Here is an 18,706-nt window from a genome sequence, read left to right as displayed (position 1 = left end):
ATCTGATAAAAGTTTTCATGAGGCCGGCAAACTTCTTCAGTGATTGTGATGGATGTTCATCATGTTGGCAACCTTCAGTCTCGAGAGACTATGGTATCGCGCTCTGAAAGGTGGTTCTGGAACAGCGTCTAGTGTGGCTGAAAAGGCCGATTTGGGAGTGACAATCCCTTCCACACCGGGAGCAAGTGCAGTCTGTCCCTGGTCTGTCTCCCTGGCTATGGGCCTTCCTTCTTTGCCTCTTAGCCTCAGACTGTTGGCCAAGTGTCTCTTCAAACTGGGAAAGGCCATGCTGCACAGCCTGCCTCCAAGCGGGTCGCTCAGAGGCCAGGGTTTCCCACCTGTTGAGGTCCACTTCTAAGGCCTTCAGATCCCTCTTGCAGATGTCCTTGTATCACAGCTGTGGTCTACCTGTAGGGCGCTTTCCTTGCACAAGTTCACCATAGAGGAGATCCTTTGGGATCCGGCCATCATCCATTCTCACGACATGACCGAGCCAACACAGGCGTCTCTGTTTCAGCAGTGCATACATGCTAGGGATTCCAGCTCGTTCCAGGACTGTGTTGTTTGGAACTGTGATGGATGAACTCCCCCAATCTTGACTTGGAATGAGCTCACGCATTCTGAGATATATCTGAACATTCCCAAGAAAAGCTTTGCCCAGGAAATCTTAGAAATATCCAACTCTTTCCAAATCTTTTCCAGCCAACTCTTCACTGCCACCACTTCCCTGCAACCACTTCCCACCGTCCTCTTTATGAGCCCCCAGTCCACCCCCTCTCCTTTTCTCAAAACATGATTTTCAGCAGCAGTGAGGGGGCGATGTGAAGGGAAAGCTGCCCTATAGGCCTTTGTCCAAGCCTGGTGGCCTCACCACCAGGAAATGCAGAGTTCTCAGGAAACTGTGGATTGCCAGGCTTCTGGTCCATCAGCAACAGTGTCCAAACCCAAAAACAGAGCTGGAACCAGTTCCGCCCCCCTGAAAGTCTTTCTCAATATGCTCCTCTGCTAACTTTGATGTTCAATATTCTCCAAACATGCTCTGTATGTCAAAGCATCCAGCATTTATTTGATATTCAGTGTCAGTTAAGGTTGCCGCTTGGTCAAAAATGTCACCCAGTGGCATAGCTAGAGATGATGCAAAGTACTAAGTTTTGCAGGTGCCTGAATGTGCCATGCATGCGGACCCTCCCCCTCCCCTTTGGAGTCATTCTGGGTGGTGGGAGAGTTGTACGCCTTCGTTTTGCTCCCATCACCCAGAATGGCTCCAAAGGGGAGGGGCTGCTTGCATGGCACATAGTTCTTTGCACCCCCTCTAGCTATGCCACTGACGGCACCATTTCTTCAACTTTTTCCTTTTTTTCTCTGGTGGGTGGTCAGCAAGGTGAATCTCCAGCCATTCTGGGGCTGTTCCTGGCCTCCCCCTTTTCTGCTGGACTCTGCCCTGGCATTAGATTTTTGCCCATTATTCAGGGCCTGGCAGGGTTCTGACTCTGCAGATCCTGCCTCAGAAACTTCAAGTTTTAGAGATGCACCCAGTCAAGCATCCTGGTCCATATCTGAGATCGGATGGAATTAGATGTTTGGCTCCACTGTCAAATGATTCCTGCTGTTTGATAGTTGATATCATGATGGTATTTAGCATTTAGCAGTTGAAATGGTGCATTGAAGATTGGAAAGCATTTGCTGTTTGGTCGCCAGTACAGTAAATGCCAAGTCTAGGTGCTGTTAGCATGCTGTGCATAACACATCTTCAGGACACATCAAAAATCTGGGAACATAAGATAACCGATGCAGCTGGAAGAGTTGTTAAAATTGGGGAAAGTGAAGGGAGTTGCTGTAGTTTATTCCCCAACTTGTTTATACAGTCTGTAAGTCTTGAGTGGCTTAAATACTGTGTGCTCTCGGCCTCAAAACCTGGTGATGACCAGTAGCTTATAAGAAATTTAAAAGGGTTGGATAAATTCATGGAAGACCTCTGCCCCAAACAGGACAGAGAGTTCTTTGGTTTGATCCAAGAAACCTTTTTCTTTTCTCTCTCTCTCTCTCTCTCTCTCTCTCTCTCTCTCTCTCTCAATTTTCAAAACCAGTTTCTTGTACAAGAGAAATCATATTTAATTTTTTAAATTTCTACTTCCCCAGTGCTAATTCTTTGCTTTTGAATTTGTGCCCTTTCCTATCACAAGCAATAAGAAAATACTGAATATACTATAACTATGTATGTTTGGTCCCTGGGGTGCTGGAGTGGCTGAGAAAAGGAAGTCCCCCTCCTCCTCTCCGCCTCTCCTTAGTGGAGTTCAAATGTACTCTGGTTTGGGCACCAAGACTATAATAATTCTACACATTTTTAGCATGGAAGTACGTTCGGTGGAAATCATCAGGAGTGTGGTTAGACTCCGGGACAAACAAGATGTGACATGGAGTTTTGTCTCCTGCCCCTGACAATTTGTTGGGTCTTTCTTCCCTATAATTGAAAAGCAGCTTCAGCTGCCGTAATTGAGAGCAGGAGAGGAGTGGAGAGACGTGGGCTCCTTTCCTATGTCCTCCTTTCCTGCCCCACCTCCCCTTTCTTTTTAAAGTCAGGGAGCCTGGTGAAGCAAATGGCAATGGCCACCTGGCCAAGTTGCCCCCCTTGGTACCCCCACTTCCAATTAGGGGAGCTCCTGCTTTTGATCACATTAAACAAAATATCTGAGCCATATAGTTGTCTGGGGTGTTCAAAGTGCTTCATGTACATTATCATCTTGTAATCCTTGTAAACCTGGGAAGGTAAATCAGAGTTGTCCTCTCATATTGCAGTTGGGGATGAAGCTCCTGCTGGCTTAATGGCCTGATCTATTAATGGCCAGTCTATTAATGCAGGCTGCAGCTGGAACTAGTGTTCTGGTGGCGCAATGCGCTTACTGGCTGTTGTAAATGGTAATCTGGAAGCACTCATAGCTGTGTGCTTCTGAACCACCGATGGAGATGCTGTGGCAGCCCTGCCTGTGATGGCTGAAAGCAGATGGATGGAACCGAGGAGGTGGTGGCACCTGACTCAGGTAGCTTGCGCCAGATGCTGTTCTCCCCAGTGGCAGCTGACCTGACCCCTTGATCTCCCTGGTACCAGCTGAAGAGCTGATGCAGGTCTGTGGAGACCCATTGGTGACTGAGAGGCTTATGGGGAGGTAAAGGAAAATATTTTTCCATCAGCCCCCACCACTACCACTAAAGCATGCAGTGCAGCTCCTTTTGGGGTGGCTACACGATATGGTGGGAACAACCATAGGACTGGGCTATAAGGCCTTCTAGCAAGGTCGTGTAAGATGGAAGATTCAAATGGGGGATTTCCTGATCTATAGTCCAAACAACACAGTCCTGGAACGTGCTGGAATCCCCAGCATGTATGCACTGCTGAAACAGAGACGCCTGCGTTGGCTCGGTCATGTCGTGAGAATGGATGATGGCCGGATCCCAAAGGATCTCCTCTATGGAGAACTCGTGCAAGGAAAGCGCCCTACAGGTAGACCACAGCTGCGATACAAGGACTTCTGCAAGAGGGATCTGAAGGCCTTAGGAGTGGACCTCAACAGGTGGGAAACCCTGGCCTCTGAGCGGCCCGCTTGGAGGCAGGCTGCGCAGCATGGCCTTTCCCAGTTTGAAGAGACACTTGGCCAACAGTCTGAGGCAAAGAGGCAAAGAAGGAAGGCCCATAGCCAGGGAGACAGACCAGGGACAGACTGCACTTGCTCCCAGCGTGGAAGGAATGGTCACTCCCGGATTGGCCTTTTCAGCCACACTAGACGCTGTTCCAGAACCACCATTCAGAGCGCGATACCAGAGTCTCTCGAGACTGAAGGTTGCCAACAACAAAGTTCATTCTCATAAGCCATACATCACACTTGTTCTTCTGGAACTCCAGGCCACACTGAATTTGGTTCTTTGGAGTAAGCCAATAAAATCAATCAACTTTAGGTTTATTTAAATCCAGTAAAAACTAATCTGCTACAGGTTTGCTTGTTTACTGGATTGTTGTGAGATTGGATGGTGGCCGGATCCCAAAAAGTCTCCTCTATGGAGAACTCGTGCAAGAAAAGCGCCCTACAGGTAGACCACAGCTGCGATACAAGGACATCTGCAAGAGGGATCTGAAGGCCTTAGGAGTGGACCTCAACAGGTGGGAAACCCTGGCCTCTGAGCGGCCCGTTTGGAGGCAGGCTGTGCAGCATGGCCTTTCCCAGTTTGAAGAGACACTTTGCCAGCAGTCTGAGGCAAAGAGGCAAAGAAGAAAGGCCCATAGCCAGGGAGACAGACCAGGGACAGACTGCACTTGCTCCCGGTGTGGAAGGGATTGTCACTCCCGAACCGGCCTTTTCAGCCACACTAGACGCTGTGCCAGAACCACCTTTCAGAGCGCGATACCATAGTCTCTCGAGACTGAAGGTTGCCAACAACAAAGTTCATTCTCATAAGCCATACATCACACTTGTTCTTCTGGAACTCCAGGCCACACTGAATTTGGTTCTTTGGAGTAAGCCAATAAAACCAATCAACTTTAGGTTTATTTAAATCCAGTAAAAACTAATCTGCTACAGGTTTGCTTGTTTACTGGATTGAGATACTTGGCCAACAGTCTGAGGCTAAGAGGCAAAGAAGGAAGGCCCATAGCCAGGGAGGCAGACCAGGGACAGACTGCACTTGCTCCCAGTGTGGAAGGGATTGTCACTCCCAAATCGGCCTTTTCAGCCACACTAGACGCTGTTCCAGAACCCCCTTTCAGAGCGCGATACCAGAGTCTTCCGAGACTGAAGGTTGCCAACAACAGCAGGATTGTTATCCAGCTTTTCTCCCCATCAGGGGATAATGTAGCTTAGTTTGTCTGGAGACTGGTGAGGGCTTTTGCCTAATTCCCCTGCAATCCTGCTTGAGCCTTGACAAGTTGATGGCCAGAGTGGATTTCCCCAGAGTGCTCTGCATTCCATTTGCCTGCAGAAAGCAGTCTTTATTTCTTCACCTGCCTGCATGGTCTGCTGAAAACAATTCACCTTGTACAAAGGTGACTAGCTTTGCAAACAGGTACCTTTGAAAGCCTCTTCCAGGAACATCGGTGTTGATGTTGAGGTCAGACGTGGAGGAGAAAGAGCGGTCCTCCAGATGCCACTTGAGTTCCTGTTCCTTTTTTCTCCCGCGTTGGAGGTGCATTAAAGAGATGCAGGTGCTGTCCGGGGCTAAGCTGTAGGCAGCTGTTAAGTTGGAAGTGGGAACCAGGAGCAATGCCAGAAGGCAGAGAGAGGAGTTTGAACCAGGAGTTGGTGCTGAGAGGGCTGAGCAACAGATTGCACCATGGCCAGGAAGACCACAGTGGCAAAGGCCTGTCTTTCCAGGCATTCCTGCTGAGGAGTTCCAAAGGCCTTTCTGAATGAGCAAAAATGGAGGGAGCATTTAAAGCTAACAGCGGGAAGGAAGCTTGCTCATTTTTTCAGAAGCGTATATTTATATTCCATTTGTGCATCTGGACAGTCTACCACAGTGATGGTTTTCACCATTTTTCTTCTCATGGCACACTGACTTCTATGGTCTTTGCCTTTTGCGATGTCACTTCCGGCTTCTGGGTTCTGTGGCTCTGTTTCCAGAGCAACTGTTTGTAGTCATGAATTGTCTGTCTCTCTTCCTCCATGGAGTACTTTGTGACTACAGACAGTTGCCCTAGAAACAGAGCCACAGAACCCAGAAGAGTTTTTTCAGTGATTTTCAACCGCTGTGCTCAAAAAACCTGTGGCTCACCTGCAGACCTTTCGTGGCACACTGTTTGAAAATCACTGTCTACTAAAACAGCTTACAATTTAAATAATAATTAAAAAGGAATGTATCTGAGGTTGAAGTGTTTCTGGGAATCTGGAAGGCCATGAGAAAAGTCCTTTGGATCAGGCCAGAGGTAACCTGCTTCCTACAGTGGTCCATCAGCTGCCTCAGGGAGAGAAGGCATCCTTCTCTCCTGCCATTGCCCCTCTGCAAGTGGTACTCAGAGCATTTGTACAGGGGCATTAGAGTGCAGGAAAACTGCAAAAATCTGGTGTTCGCTTGTCCAGCAATCCTCATTGTCTGGCCCCAAAATTCTGGGCCTGCAGTTGCACCTGTCAGTCCACAGGAGGTGTTCAGGGACAACCCAAACAGCTGGAAAGTGTAGTAAATATAGCAACAGAGTGAAAGGGATGCTTGATCGGGGATCAGTGAGGATGGCGGAGTACTGACTGATTGCCCAGCATTTATGACAATCCATCACCACCAAGGTTGTGATGGTGCCGGACTGTTGGAAGTCCATTCCATTAGCAGTCTGATTCTTGAACCCGTTCCGAATTGTGGCTACCAAGGAATCAATTTTCTTTACACCTGGGTTGAGGTTTTCATTGAACCGTTTGCCATAACTTCATCTCTCTCTCCTGGTTTCATCACCGGCCGCTCAGATCTCATCAGTGCACATGTGGGTCGTTTTGTTTTTGGACGCCCCATCACACATCATCTTACACTCATTGACACCGAACTGCCTTTGCTGTTTGGTTCTCCTTGTGCATTGACTCAGGGCTCAGCTGATGTTGAAGACTGCGGCTCACAGTCTTTGCTCTGCAGAGTCCTTGGGTCCCTGGTAATTGGTGATGCAGCCCATGGGGCAAAATCAAAGTGATCACAGTGCAGTTGCTTCTCTTTGGCTTGATGCAGCAAATACGATTTTGTTATTTGCCCCCCCCCCAGCGCCTAATAGACTGACATATTATAGTTCCCACTTCAAACTTGTCATTTTGGTAATGTGGTAAACTCCTACCCTTTCTCTGGAGTCTATTTTTTTAGCATATGCAATATGTGCCATTGATAACATTTAAAGAACTGATGGAACAGCTTGATCTTTGCTAAGTTGCAGGGGAGGTAGAGGCTTTACAGGCCAGGACAGGTGAATTGCCCTTCTTGTGTTACCCGACAAGTACAGAATTGTCAGCTGCAGAACTCCCTTCTGGCTCTTTGTTTTGGTGGCCCCCAAGTGCAGTGAAGAGCAGACCAGCACCTCCCCCTCCTGGCTGACTAATCTGATGGGGCAGGGGGCGAGACACTGGGATCTAGTCACTGGCCTCCAGCTTGACTGTCCTGATATCCGGGCCTGGGCATGTGCCAAGGGCAGTAGGTTCACCACTAATAGATTTTCCACCCTTGGGTCACCACTCGCACTGCCATTCAGATTCATTCGTTGGTGGTAGTTGTGGTTTTTGTAATGTGGCCACCCAATGGTGGCTTCACACATGGAGCTTATTTCAAAGAGACTGCCAAATTAGCAGTTCAGGTCTTTTTTTTTTTTTTTTTTTTTTTTTTTTTTTTTGACATTGTTGCCAGAAGCATTTGAATTCTAACTCTGTGACATTTTGGGAGAATTGCCATCAGGTTTGGATTCAGGCCCCGGCCTCATGCCTCCATCTGAGTCAAGTGCTACAGTCTGTTTGGATTGGAGGCCTGACACGGTAGCATAGCTATAGGGGGGCAGTGCAGGGAGGACAGTGCAGGCATCTCAACAAACTGTGTAAGCGGCCCCTCCTGATTACTCACTGCTGGAGCCATCTTAGGCACACCTTCCCCACATACATAGATGGAAAACGGAGGTGGCCAGTATCAGACGCAGAGAACAGGCTCGGTTTCTGGTATTAGGATTTTTTGTAAGAACCTTTCTATGTCAGGGAACATTCAACAACGGCTGTGGACTCTGTTCTTAGCCCTGAATGACCACCACCTCAGCCCCGATCCAGTTCCTGGCAGCATCTTCAGGTAGGGCTGAGCAATGAAACTCTGGAGAGCTTCTGCCAGTCAGTGTCAACAATTCTGGGCTGGATAGACTGAGGGTCTGGCTCAGCAGAAGGCCACTTCTATGTTCATCCACTTGGGGTGCAGTTACCATCTCCTTTTGGTGGCTGTTTGCTATATAAGCTTTACCTGGCATCTTTTTCATCCTCCACAGTCAATTTCACTGCCATTCCCCCCCCCCTCCCAGAACCTGCCTGGTTCTGGTTGATAGAGATGATTCTGGAAGTGATAAAGTTCTCATGCTTGGGAGCTTGTGATTGATGACATCACTCATTGATCATTTTGCAGCCTGGCACTGGCCCATCCAATCCTCCCGGAACAAGCAACTACAGAACATTTCCAGAGCCTCTTCGCTGTTCGGTGATTCAGAACATGCTCTCTAAGTGGGAAACTATGTTCCCCCTTCCACAAACCAACTGGCCATTATATAAGCCTCCGGGTGGTTTTATTGGCCACTTGGCTCTGGGGAAAGAGTAGGCAGGCACGGTGAGGAATTGCCTGGCAGTACCCAAGAGAAGCATCAAGGAACACTTTGTTTGTTACATAAGAAGGGAAGAAGAGCCCTGCAGGGCCAAACCAACGGTCTACCTCACCCAGCATCCTGTCTCCAGGAGTGGTCAACCAGATGCCACTATGAGTCTTACAAACAGAGTGCAAAGGAAAAAAACCAGCTTTGCAGGCGGATTTATCTCTGCCTTACCTGGAAAGGTTGAGGATTGAACATCAAACTTTCTGCAGACAAAGCAAATGCTTGGCACTGAGCTACAGTCCCTCTCTTGCTTTATGTTATGTTGTTTTAATGTCTCTTTGTAGGCTACCCTGAATAATGGGCGATTGAGAGGGGTCATCATGTACTCCTGCCTGCCAGGATGCAAGTGTCTTATTGTCTCTAGTGCTCCCTGAGGTGTCTGGTGGGCCACCGTGACATCTTGGAAGCTGGACTAGATAGGCCTTTGGTCTGATCCAGTGGGGCTCTTCTTGTGTTCATTTGTAAAATAAATAGACTAACTGCTGCCAATTTTTTCCAGATCCACACAGTATGATACTACATGTTGTGTGATGAGGAGAGTGTGAGGGATAAATTGTGGCCGCCAGGCACAGCACTAACTGGGTATAGTGATTTTTGGTGCATTCACCCCAATTCTGCACACTCTGCCTGCCCCCTAACAATGGAACAACCACCTCATTTTCACCAGCCTGTGACTGGGTGACGAAAATGAATGGGGTTTTTTGAGACAGAGATGTCAAATTTGTTCCAAACAGAGGGCCAAAGTTAGCTTTCATGTTGCCTGCTGAGGGCCAGAAGTGACATCATTAAGCAGACGATGGCCAAAAGTTAGCACTTTGTTCTCACACAGAAACTCATTAACTGCAAATGACAGAAGAGAACATATGCAAATCTTGTTCATATTTTTAAGATATGAGAGAGCCCAATTATCAAGCTGGGAGAGCCTGACTATAATGGGGACGGAATAAATTGCTCCTGGGGGCCACATTCGGCCCGTGGGCCTTCTGTTGGACACCCCTGCTCTAGACAACCCAGCTGTCCAGAATTGCTCCAGGGTCCACACACATGCACAGATCCACGCTGCCCTGCTGGTTCATTTTCCATGTTAACACACTGCTTTATGTTAGGACTTGATTTCACAGTGCAGCAAAGGAATTTGATCCAAGTCCCATTTCTTTCCAAAAATCCACCCGGGATATCATATGGCTTCATTAAATCCTGCTCTCTCCAAAACACTGGCTGTCAGCAAAAAATAAATATGTCTGGAATGCATTTAGATTGTGCCACATCAGGGCATGACTTAATTTAGGGAAATGAAGGAAAGGTGGGGGGGGGGAGAATGAATGAGACCATCGAAACCTGCTCAACACAATGTTGAGCGACTGAGTGCGATTGCTCGGAGGCACGTGTGAGTTTGTGATGTTTTAATTAAACCCAGCTGGTGCTATTTATACGTAGAACTCATTGTGATTGGGGGGGGGCATTCTTTTCAAAGCAAGTGCAATTGAAGGAAGGTTTCTAAATAAAGAAGTATGAGACTTTCTGTGCCGAGGAGTAATACAAAGGGAAAAGGGCCACCCAGGGTACAGACAGTTCCTTAAGCTCACCAGAATGCAAAGGTCACTTGGCTAGATCAGGCCAAAGCTCCGTCTTGTCCAGCATTCTGATTCCAGCAAGGGCAATCAAAGCCTCTAAACTGGCGGTGGGTAGAAAGGGGCCTGAGATCCACTGGTAGGTCTCTGGGTGTTTTGTGGTAAAACAGTAAGACCTTCTGACTACCAGTAGCTCAACAACAGCAAGAAAGATGGCAAGGAAAGGAACATTCTCCACCATCGTTGCCACCTGCAAATTTCTTCTCCCAGTCTTGTAAAACTGGAGTATCAGTTGGTGACCTTTGGCAACATCTTGTGGAGCTCTGCTGGTCAGTTTCATATACATATTTCTGTGCTTCTCTGTCCTGCCAGCCCTCTTCCTGCCCTATAGGAAACTGGAGGACATGGCTTTGTACCTAAAAAGTGCCCTACCCATTCTCCAATGGGAGAGGCATTCGTAGCTGCATTCAGTTGGGAAGTGGAATGGAAATTGGTAGAAAGGAGTGGACTGTACGAGAGTTTATATTTGAAGTTGGGGCTCGAACTCTGCTCCTCATGTGGTTTAAAATCCTGAATGTGAGGAACTTGTATCCCAAACTCCCCGTGTCTGAATCCTTCTCTATGAATCGTAGCTAATCCTTACCATGTCACAAATCTTTTGTGCGTTTGTGAGTGCCGTGCACTTTTTGATGAGGCGAGTCTTTGGTTCATTATTCTTCCCAACTCCCTGCATCTGCTCTCAAAAAATAAGGGAAAAAAAAATGATTTTTTGTTGTTGTTGTGGGGCCTCACTACAAAAAAAAATGGTAGAATTCGTTTTTTACCTGGCACATCTAGGACTCCAAATTTGGAAATGCAGCCTGGATCTGGGGATTTCACTGTGGATTTTTGGAAGCCGTGTAAATCTGCCAGAGGAAGCTAGAGATAGTATCTGTCCAGATTGGTCTTTAAGGCAGTGATCACCAACCCAGTTAATCCAGAATCCTCTGACTTAGGAAGGTTTTGTTCTGTTCCCTGGAGCAAGATGGAATTGGCTTCAGAGCACATTCCCGGACTTAGCTGGTGGATGGAGCAGGCTGCTTGCGGACAAGACTTCAGCTCATAAGCATTGTTCTAAGCTCTCGCTGGAATATTAGATTACCGCTCTCGAAAGTCTGCCTGGATTTCCCAGCCAGCCCTGGAATTCCACTGAATGCAAAAGGAAAGAGGGTGTATTTTGAGAAGTGGCATTACTGTACATGCATGACATCACGGGAGAAGATTCTGTCTCCGGGTGCCAAGCGCTGGTGGAAAGTTTCTCTTTAATAAGGCATCAAATGTGTCCATGCTGCCAGCTTGCACAACTGGCTGCAAAATAATGCGTTCATCGTGAATAAATGCTATGATAAGAAATGCTCCAGCGATTCAGTACATCATTGCTAAGAATAGAGCCTCCCTGTTTGGAGGCAGTGTACCTCTGAATGTCAGGTGCTGCTGAGAGCTGATATGGTGCTGATAGACACCGTAGGGGGTGTCTACCTCTAAGTGTATATAGGATTTAGCTGATTAAGATCATACCATTATAACATGTTTCTGATTAACATGTAGGCAGAAGGCTGAACCCTGCCATTCTCCCTACACACTAAAAGTGATTCCCTCCTGCTCACCCTGGGTGACCCTGAATGGATGATGGCCAGATCAAAGAGGAATAGGATCATAGAGGAAAGGATCTCCTCTATGGAGAACTTGTGCAAGGAAAGCGCCCTACAGGTAGACCACAGCTGCGATACAAGGACATCTGCAAGAGGGATCTGAAGGCCTTAGGAGTGGACCTCAACAGGTGGGAAACCCTGGCCTCTGAGCGGCCCGCTTGGAGGCAGGCTGTGCAGCATGGCCTTTCCCAGTCTGAAGAGACACTTGGCCAACAGTCTGAGGCTAAGAGGCAAAGAAGGAAGGCCCATAGCCAGGGAGACAGACCAGGGACAGACTGCACTTGCTCCCGGTGTGGAAGGGACTGTCACTCCCGAATCGGCCTTTTCAGCCACACTAGACGCTGTGCCAGAACCACCTTTCAGAGCGCGATACCAGAGTCTTTCGAGACTGAAGGTTGCCAACATTCACATTCCTGCTCACCCTTCAATTCCAGCAGATGCAGCCACTTCTCCATGTCTTGTGGCAAGATGATCTTTGATGGGGGCTTCCTTCCAATCCAGGGTCCATCTTCAAAGCATCCCTAGATGGCTTGTGAGCTCCCCTTATTGCAAATGATATCACTTTTGGCAGAGATGTGCTGCAATAGGATGTCATTTGAATGTGCCCTAGAGGGACTCACATCATTCTCAGATGAACTTTATATTATTTTTGGTCCAAGTTTTCCCAAGCCTTGTGCTGAAGGAACTTGCGATGGCGTAAATGGCTGGCACCCCCAGTATGTGCCAACAGAGAGTACAGATCCTATCGGAGCAGGTAAATCAGTGAAGGGGGCGTTTTGGGGGAGGGTTAGGGTGGGGATTGGTGCTGGCCAGTGATTTCAAGCATGGGCTGGGGCACATAGCAGTAGCAGCTCTGCCAACTTCCTATGCCCCTGGCCCGGCCTTGACATGCCCCACTGGAACTACTTAGGTTTTCTCCAGCCAAAGAGCTGCAGTTCCAAGTAGACCCATCGGGACTAGTGTGCAGCCAAATAGGTAAGTCAAAAACTAATTTTTTTACTTACCTCTTGGTCACTTCCTGGTTTTTGGCCAGTCCATACCTTGCAGTGGAGGCTGCACCAGCACCCCTGCCCACTCTGGGTCAGCTCAGGATTGAGTTGGGCTGTCAGCTTCAGATTGTACTGGAGCAGGTGCCTCTGTTTGTAGAAGCTCTGGCAGGAACAAACACAGAGAGGAAGACCTGAGATTCTGACCGGACATGTGTAGGCACTGGGCATGTGGCAGAAGTCACCTGAGCTGGCCATTAGTTTTGACAGTAGGAGCCAGTCTTCTGCATGAACAGAAAGAGTCCTGGGCAGTGGTGTAGCTGGGGGGGTGAGGAGCAGCCAGTCCGGTGGGGAGGCTCAGCAGGGCGGGCAAGCAGCCCCTCCATTCGGAGCCATTCCTGGCAGGGGGAGCAAAACGGAGCTGTACGTCCACCACACCCCACAGGCTGTCACTTATATGCTCCACATTTCAGTCTCCTGCAGGCACATTACAGTAGGCGTTCTCCAGTTATTGCTTGGATGTGGAAATGCTCTGCAAACATTCGACACCCTGAATTCTACATCTGAAAGATTTCACTGTCAATATTTGGCAGAGATAATAACAATCAACATTTAACTGTCTCCAAAAGCTGACATTTAGGAGTGGTCAATATTTGACAGTTCGCTGCCTGAACACTTGCAAAAGAATTCCGCGCATGTAGTATGAATGTCGCCCAGTTAAAGCAGTTACCTTTCAAATGTCAGGTTTGTAATCTGAAAGTCCAATTCTGAGGTCAAACTCTGAACTCTGAAAGTATAGTTCAAAAGTTCATCCAGTCCTAAAACAAAACCACTCCAAGTTCTCCATCCTATCAGCTCCTGCACTGCTCACAGTAAGAACTGAGAAGGAATGCACCTTCCAAAACGTGGATATGTGTTACTCATATGTAGAGCAGTGTCTTGCCAGCCACGCTGTTGATGCACGTGTTTTAAAAGGAGTTGGTCCAGCAGCTGGTGGGCAGTGGCGTCACTGGGGGGGGGTGGGCCGCACTGGTGATGTGCATGGGGGGGAGGAACATCACTGGCCAAAATAATGGCCAAACTTTTAAAAAGCTTGGTATTTTCAAAAAAAACCCATCATGTAGTATATCAATTGATGTGTAATTTCATGCAGAATGCAATGGAAGAAACCAGGTCAAAGTGTATCTATTCTATCAAAAGTTATAGCCCAAAAAGGCAGCATGGGCAGGACAATGGCACATCGCCACGCCCACTGCCCATGGTGTTGCCCCGCCCACAGCATGGGAGTAGGGGTGACATGCTGGCCTCCCACACTGGGTGACGCAAACCCTAGTGTCGCCACTGCCGGTGTGGGTTGGGGATGTGGAAAACCAGCCCACAGACTCAGAGCTCAGCTCTGGGCAACAGTGATCTGAAACCCACCTCAGCAAGTGGCTTAAAGTGGGGAATAGACTGGAAATGGCCCCTTCAAGTCCCCAATTGCCCACTGGGGAGGCAATTTGATGTGGAAGCGCTGATTTGGCAGTAATTTAACAATTTCCTCCTCCACTGTTACCCTGCACATGCCTGATCTTAAGAACATAATAACATAAGAACAGCCCCACTGGATCAGGCCATAGGCCCATCTAGTCCAGCTTCCTGTATCTCACAGCGGCCCACCAAATGCCCCAGGGAGCACACCAGATAACAAGAGACCTCATCCTGGTGCCCTCCCCTGCATCTGGCATTCTGACATAACGCATTTCTAAAATCAGGAGGTTGCGCATACACATCATGGCTTGTACCCCATAATGGATTTTTCCTCCAGAAACTTGTCCAATCCCCTTTTAAAGGCGTCTAGGCTAGACGCCAGCACCACATCCTGTGGCAAGGAGTTCCACAGACCGACCACACGCTGAGTAAAGAAATATTTTCTTTTGTCTGTCCTAACCCGCCCAACACTCAATCTTAGTGGATGTCCCCTGGTTCTGGTATTATGTGAGAGTGTAAAGAGCATCTCCCTATCCACTCTGTCCATTCCCTGCATAATTTTGTATGTCTAAATCATGTCCCCCCTCAGGCGTCTCTTTTCTAGGCTGAAGAGGCCCAAACGCCGTAGCCTTTCCTCATAAGGAAGGTGCCCCAGCCCCGTAATCATCTTAGTCGCTCTCTTTTGCACCTTTTCCACTTCCACTATGTCTTTTTTGAGATGCGGCGACCAGAACTGGACACAATACTCCAGATGTGGCCTTACCATAGATTTGTACAACGGCATTATAATACTAGCCGTTTTGTTCTCAATACCCTTCCTAATGATCCCAAGCATAGAATTGGCCTTCTTCACTGCCGCCGCACATTGGGTCGACACTTTCATCGACCTGTCCACCACCACCCCAAGATCTCTCTCCTGATCTGTCACAGACAGCTCAGAACCCATCAGCCTATATCTAAAGTTTTGATTTTTTGCCCCAATGTGCATGACTTTACACTTACTTACATTGAAGCGCATCTGCCATTTTGCTGCCCATTCTGCCAGTCTGGAGAGATCCTTCTGGAGCTCCTCACAATCACTTCTGGTCTTTACCACTCGGAAAAGTTTGGTGTCGTCTGCAAACTTAGCCACTTCACTGCTCAACCCTGTCTCCAGGTCATTTATGAAGAGGTTGAAAAGCACCGGTCCCAGGACAGATCCTTGGGGCACACCGCTTTTCACCTCTCTCCATTGTGAAAATTGCCCATTGACACCCACTCTCTGCTTCCTGGCCGCCAACCAGTTCTCAATCCATGAGAGGACCTGTCCTCTAATTCCCTGACTGTGGAGTTTTTTCAGTAGCCTTTGGTGAGGGACCGTGTCAAACGCCTTCTGAAAGTCCAGATATATAATGTCCACGGGTTCTCCCGCATCCACATGCCTGTTGACATTTTCAAAGAATTCTATAAGGTTCGTGAGGCAAGACTTACCCTTACAGAAGCCATGCTGACTCTCCCTCAGCAAGGCCTGTTCGTCTATGTGATTTGAGATCCTATCTTTGATGAGGCATTCCACCATCTTACCCGGTATGGATGTTAGGCTGACCGGCCTATAGTTTCCCGGGTCCCCCCTCTTTCCCTTTTTAAAAATAGGCGTGACATTTGCTATCCTCCAATCTTCTGGCACCATGGCCGTTTTGAGGGACAAGTTGCATACCTTAGTCAAGAGATCTGCAACTTCATTCTTCAATTCCTTAATAACCCTTGGGTGGATGCCATCAGGGCCCGGTGACTTATTGATCTTTAATTTATCAATGAGGTCTGAAACATCTTCTCTTTTAACCTCTATCTGACTTAACTCCTCGATCAGGAGGGGCCGTTCGGGCAGCGGTATCTGCCCGAGGTCTTCTGCCGTGAAGACAGATGCAAAGAACTCATTTAATTTCTCTGCCATCTCTAAGTGTCCTTTTATCTCCCCTTTCCCTCCTTCACCATCCAGAGGGCCAACCGCTTCTCTGGCGGGTTTCCTGCTTCTAACATATTTGAAGAAGCTTTTATTATTCCCCTTAATGTTGCCGGCCATGCGTTCCTCATAGTCTCGCTTGGCCTCCAGTATCACCTTCTTACATTTCTTTTGCCACAGTTTATGTTCCTTTTTATTCTCCTCATTAGGGCAAGACTTCCATTTACGGAAGGAAGCTTCCTTGCCCTTCACAGCCTCTCTAACTTGGCTGGTTAGCCATGCGGGCACCCTCCTGGATTTAGTGGAACCCTTCTTTCTTTGTGGTATACACCTCTGCTGGGCCTCTATTACTGTTGTTTTAAGCAGCCTCCACGCACTCTGGAGAGATTGGACTCTTTTTATCCTCCCTTTCAACCTCCTTCTAACCAGCCTCCTCATTTGAGGGAAGTCCGCCCGTCGGAAGTCAAGGGTTTTTGTTAGAGATTTGCCTGGTATTCTTCCCCCAACGTGCACGTCAAAACGGATCGCAGCATGATCACTGTTCCCCAATGGCTCAGTAATGTTTACATCTCTAACCAGGTCCTGCGTACCGCACAATATTAGATCCAGAGTCACCTGTCCTCTGGTGGGCTCCGTGACTAGCTGATCTAAGCCACAGTCATTTAGCACGTCAAGAAATCTGGTTTCCTTATCGTGACCAGAACACAAATTGACCCAGTCAATATGAGGATAATTGAAGTCCCCCATGATTACAACCCTGTCCCTCCTTGTCACCTCCCTGATCTGTTTCCTCATTTCAAGGTCCCCATCTGATTTCTGGTCTGGAGGACGATAGCACGCCCCCAGTATTACATCGCTGCACAAGCCTGGTAATTTAACCCACAGAGATTCTACGGTGGAGTCGGACCCACCTTCAATCTCTACTTTGCTGGATTCTATCCCTTCCTTAACATAAACGGCCACCCCACCTCCAACACGCCCCTGCCTGTCCCTCCTGTAGAGTTTTTAGTCCGGGATTGCGGTATCCCACTGATTCTCCACATTCCACCAGGTTTCCGTTATGCCCACTATGTCAATATTTTCCCTTGTCACCAGTCATTCCAGTTCTCCCACCTTTGCTCGTAGACTTCGGGCATTCGCATAAAAGCATTTATACACGGAATGCCCCAGGATGCGCTGCTTATTCGCTCCTTTGTCCCCGCATCCTCTCATTGTGCCAAACCGTCTATCACATCCCATCACCCTACCTTTCCCAATTTCTTCTCCTACTCTGCCTTTGTCTTGTTGTTCTCTAACCTCCCCATCTTCATCCCATAGGGATGAGGAGTCCCGAACCGGATGCCCCTCGGCTCCTGTCGGCCTTCCCCCAGGGATCAGTTTAAAAGCTGCTCTGCCACCTTTTTAATGTTATGCGCCAGCAGTCTGGTTCCATTCTGGTTCAAATGGAGCCCGTCCCTCTTGTACAGATCTTGTACAAGTTCAGATCTTGTCTGATCTCGGAAGCTAAGCAGGGTCAGGCCTGGTTAGTACTTGGATGGGAGACCACCTGGGAATACCGGGTGCTGTAGGCTTATACCATAGTCTTTCGAGACTGAAGGTTGCCAACCATCTCCCTATACTGAACACTATCTCCCAATCTCGTCTGATCTCGGAAGCTAAGCAGGGCCAGGCCTGGTTAGTACTTGGATGGGAGACCGCCTGGGAATACCGGGTGCCGTAGGCTTATACCATAGTCTTTTGAGACTGAAGGTTGCCAACCAACCTCCACTAGTTTTGCACTGAAAATAATCAATGGAGCCACTTTGGAGACATCAGTTTTAATCATGAAACATTGTTTTGAGGAAGTATTAACCCCCCTTCACTATGCACTGTGCTCCCATATGGAATCAGTCCCCACATGGTTGGTTGGCAGTTGAGAAAGTCCACATCTAGTCCACTTCCTGTTTCTGCTGATGCCGGGTGACATGCAGTTTGGCCCTAAGGAGCTCCTCAAGAACAGCTGAGCATCTCTTTGCCCAGCTTAGCTTTCTTAGTTGCAACCTTTGCTCTTTGGAGGCAGGGCAGGGTATAAATAATGTCCCCCCCCCACTTCCCACATCATAGGGTTGGGCAATACCCTCTTGAGATATGTCACATAAGTCACTGAGACTCTTATTGCCTCCTCTGAAAGTCCTCAATGGGATCTTGTGAGCAGGAAACTCCACAGCCACCTCAAAGGGGTTTAGACGTTCCAGGTCTTCTCAACAGCCACTCAAACCTGAGTCCCTCTTGCGCATGATTCATGAATAACCCAGAGCACAGGTTCTCTACTTGATACGATGACAAATACGAGCCTGGGACCTTTACATGGCAAAAGCACCTATGGGGGGGGAGGGTTAGTCCCCTGAAAAATCACATGCACACACACAATGTCCTCTCTGCCACTGAACTATGCTCATTCATTCGGATGGCTTCCTATCTGCCTGGGATCTTGTTTTTTACATGATGATCCCATCTGTCCTCCAAGGAGTGCAGTACATGATTCTCCATTAATATTTCATCCTCATAGCAGCCCTGGGAGGCAGGTTAAATTGAGAGTTAGCAGTGGCAAAGCTAGAGGGGGTGCAAAGCACTAAGTTTTGTAGGGAGGCACTCTGCATCATAGAAGGGGCCCTTCCCCCTCCCCTTCAAATCCATTCCAGGCGGGGGGGGGAGCAAAA

The 18,706-nt window shown here is 48.3% G+C and overlaps 1 pseudogene; it reads left to right on the top strand.

Annotated features, from left to right (window-relative positions):
* Window positions 1–17,607: 17,607 nt before the first annotated feature.
* LOC136654566 (5S ribosomal RNA) lies at window positions 17,608–17,730 on the top strand (annotated as a pseudogene).
* The last annotated feature ends 976 nt before the right edge of the window (window positions 17,731–18,706 follow it).

Source organism: Tiliqua scincoides, chromosome 5 (assembly GCF_035046505.1).
Source record: "Tiliqua scincoides isolate rTilSci1 chromosome 5, rTilSci1.hap2, whole genome shotgun sequence".
NCBI classification, from domain to species: Eukaryota; Metazoa; Chordata; class Lepidosauria; order Squamata; family Scincidae; genus Tiliqua; species Tiliqua scincoides.
Note: the sequence above shows the minus strand (reverse complement) of the source record. Positions and strands in the feature narration are given on the sequence as shown.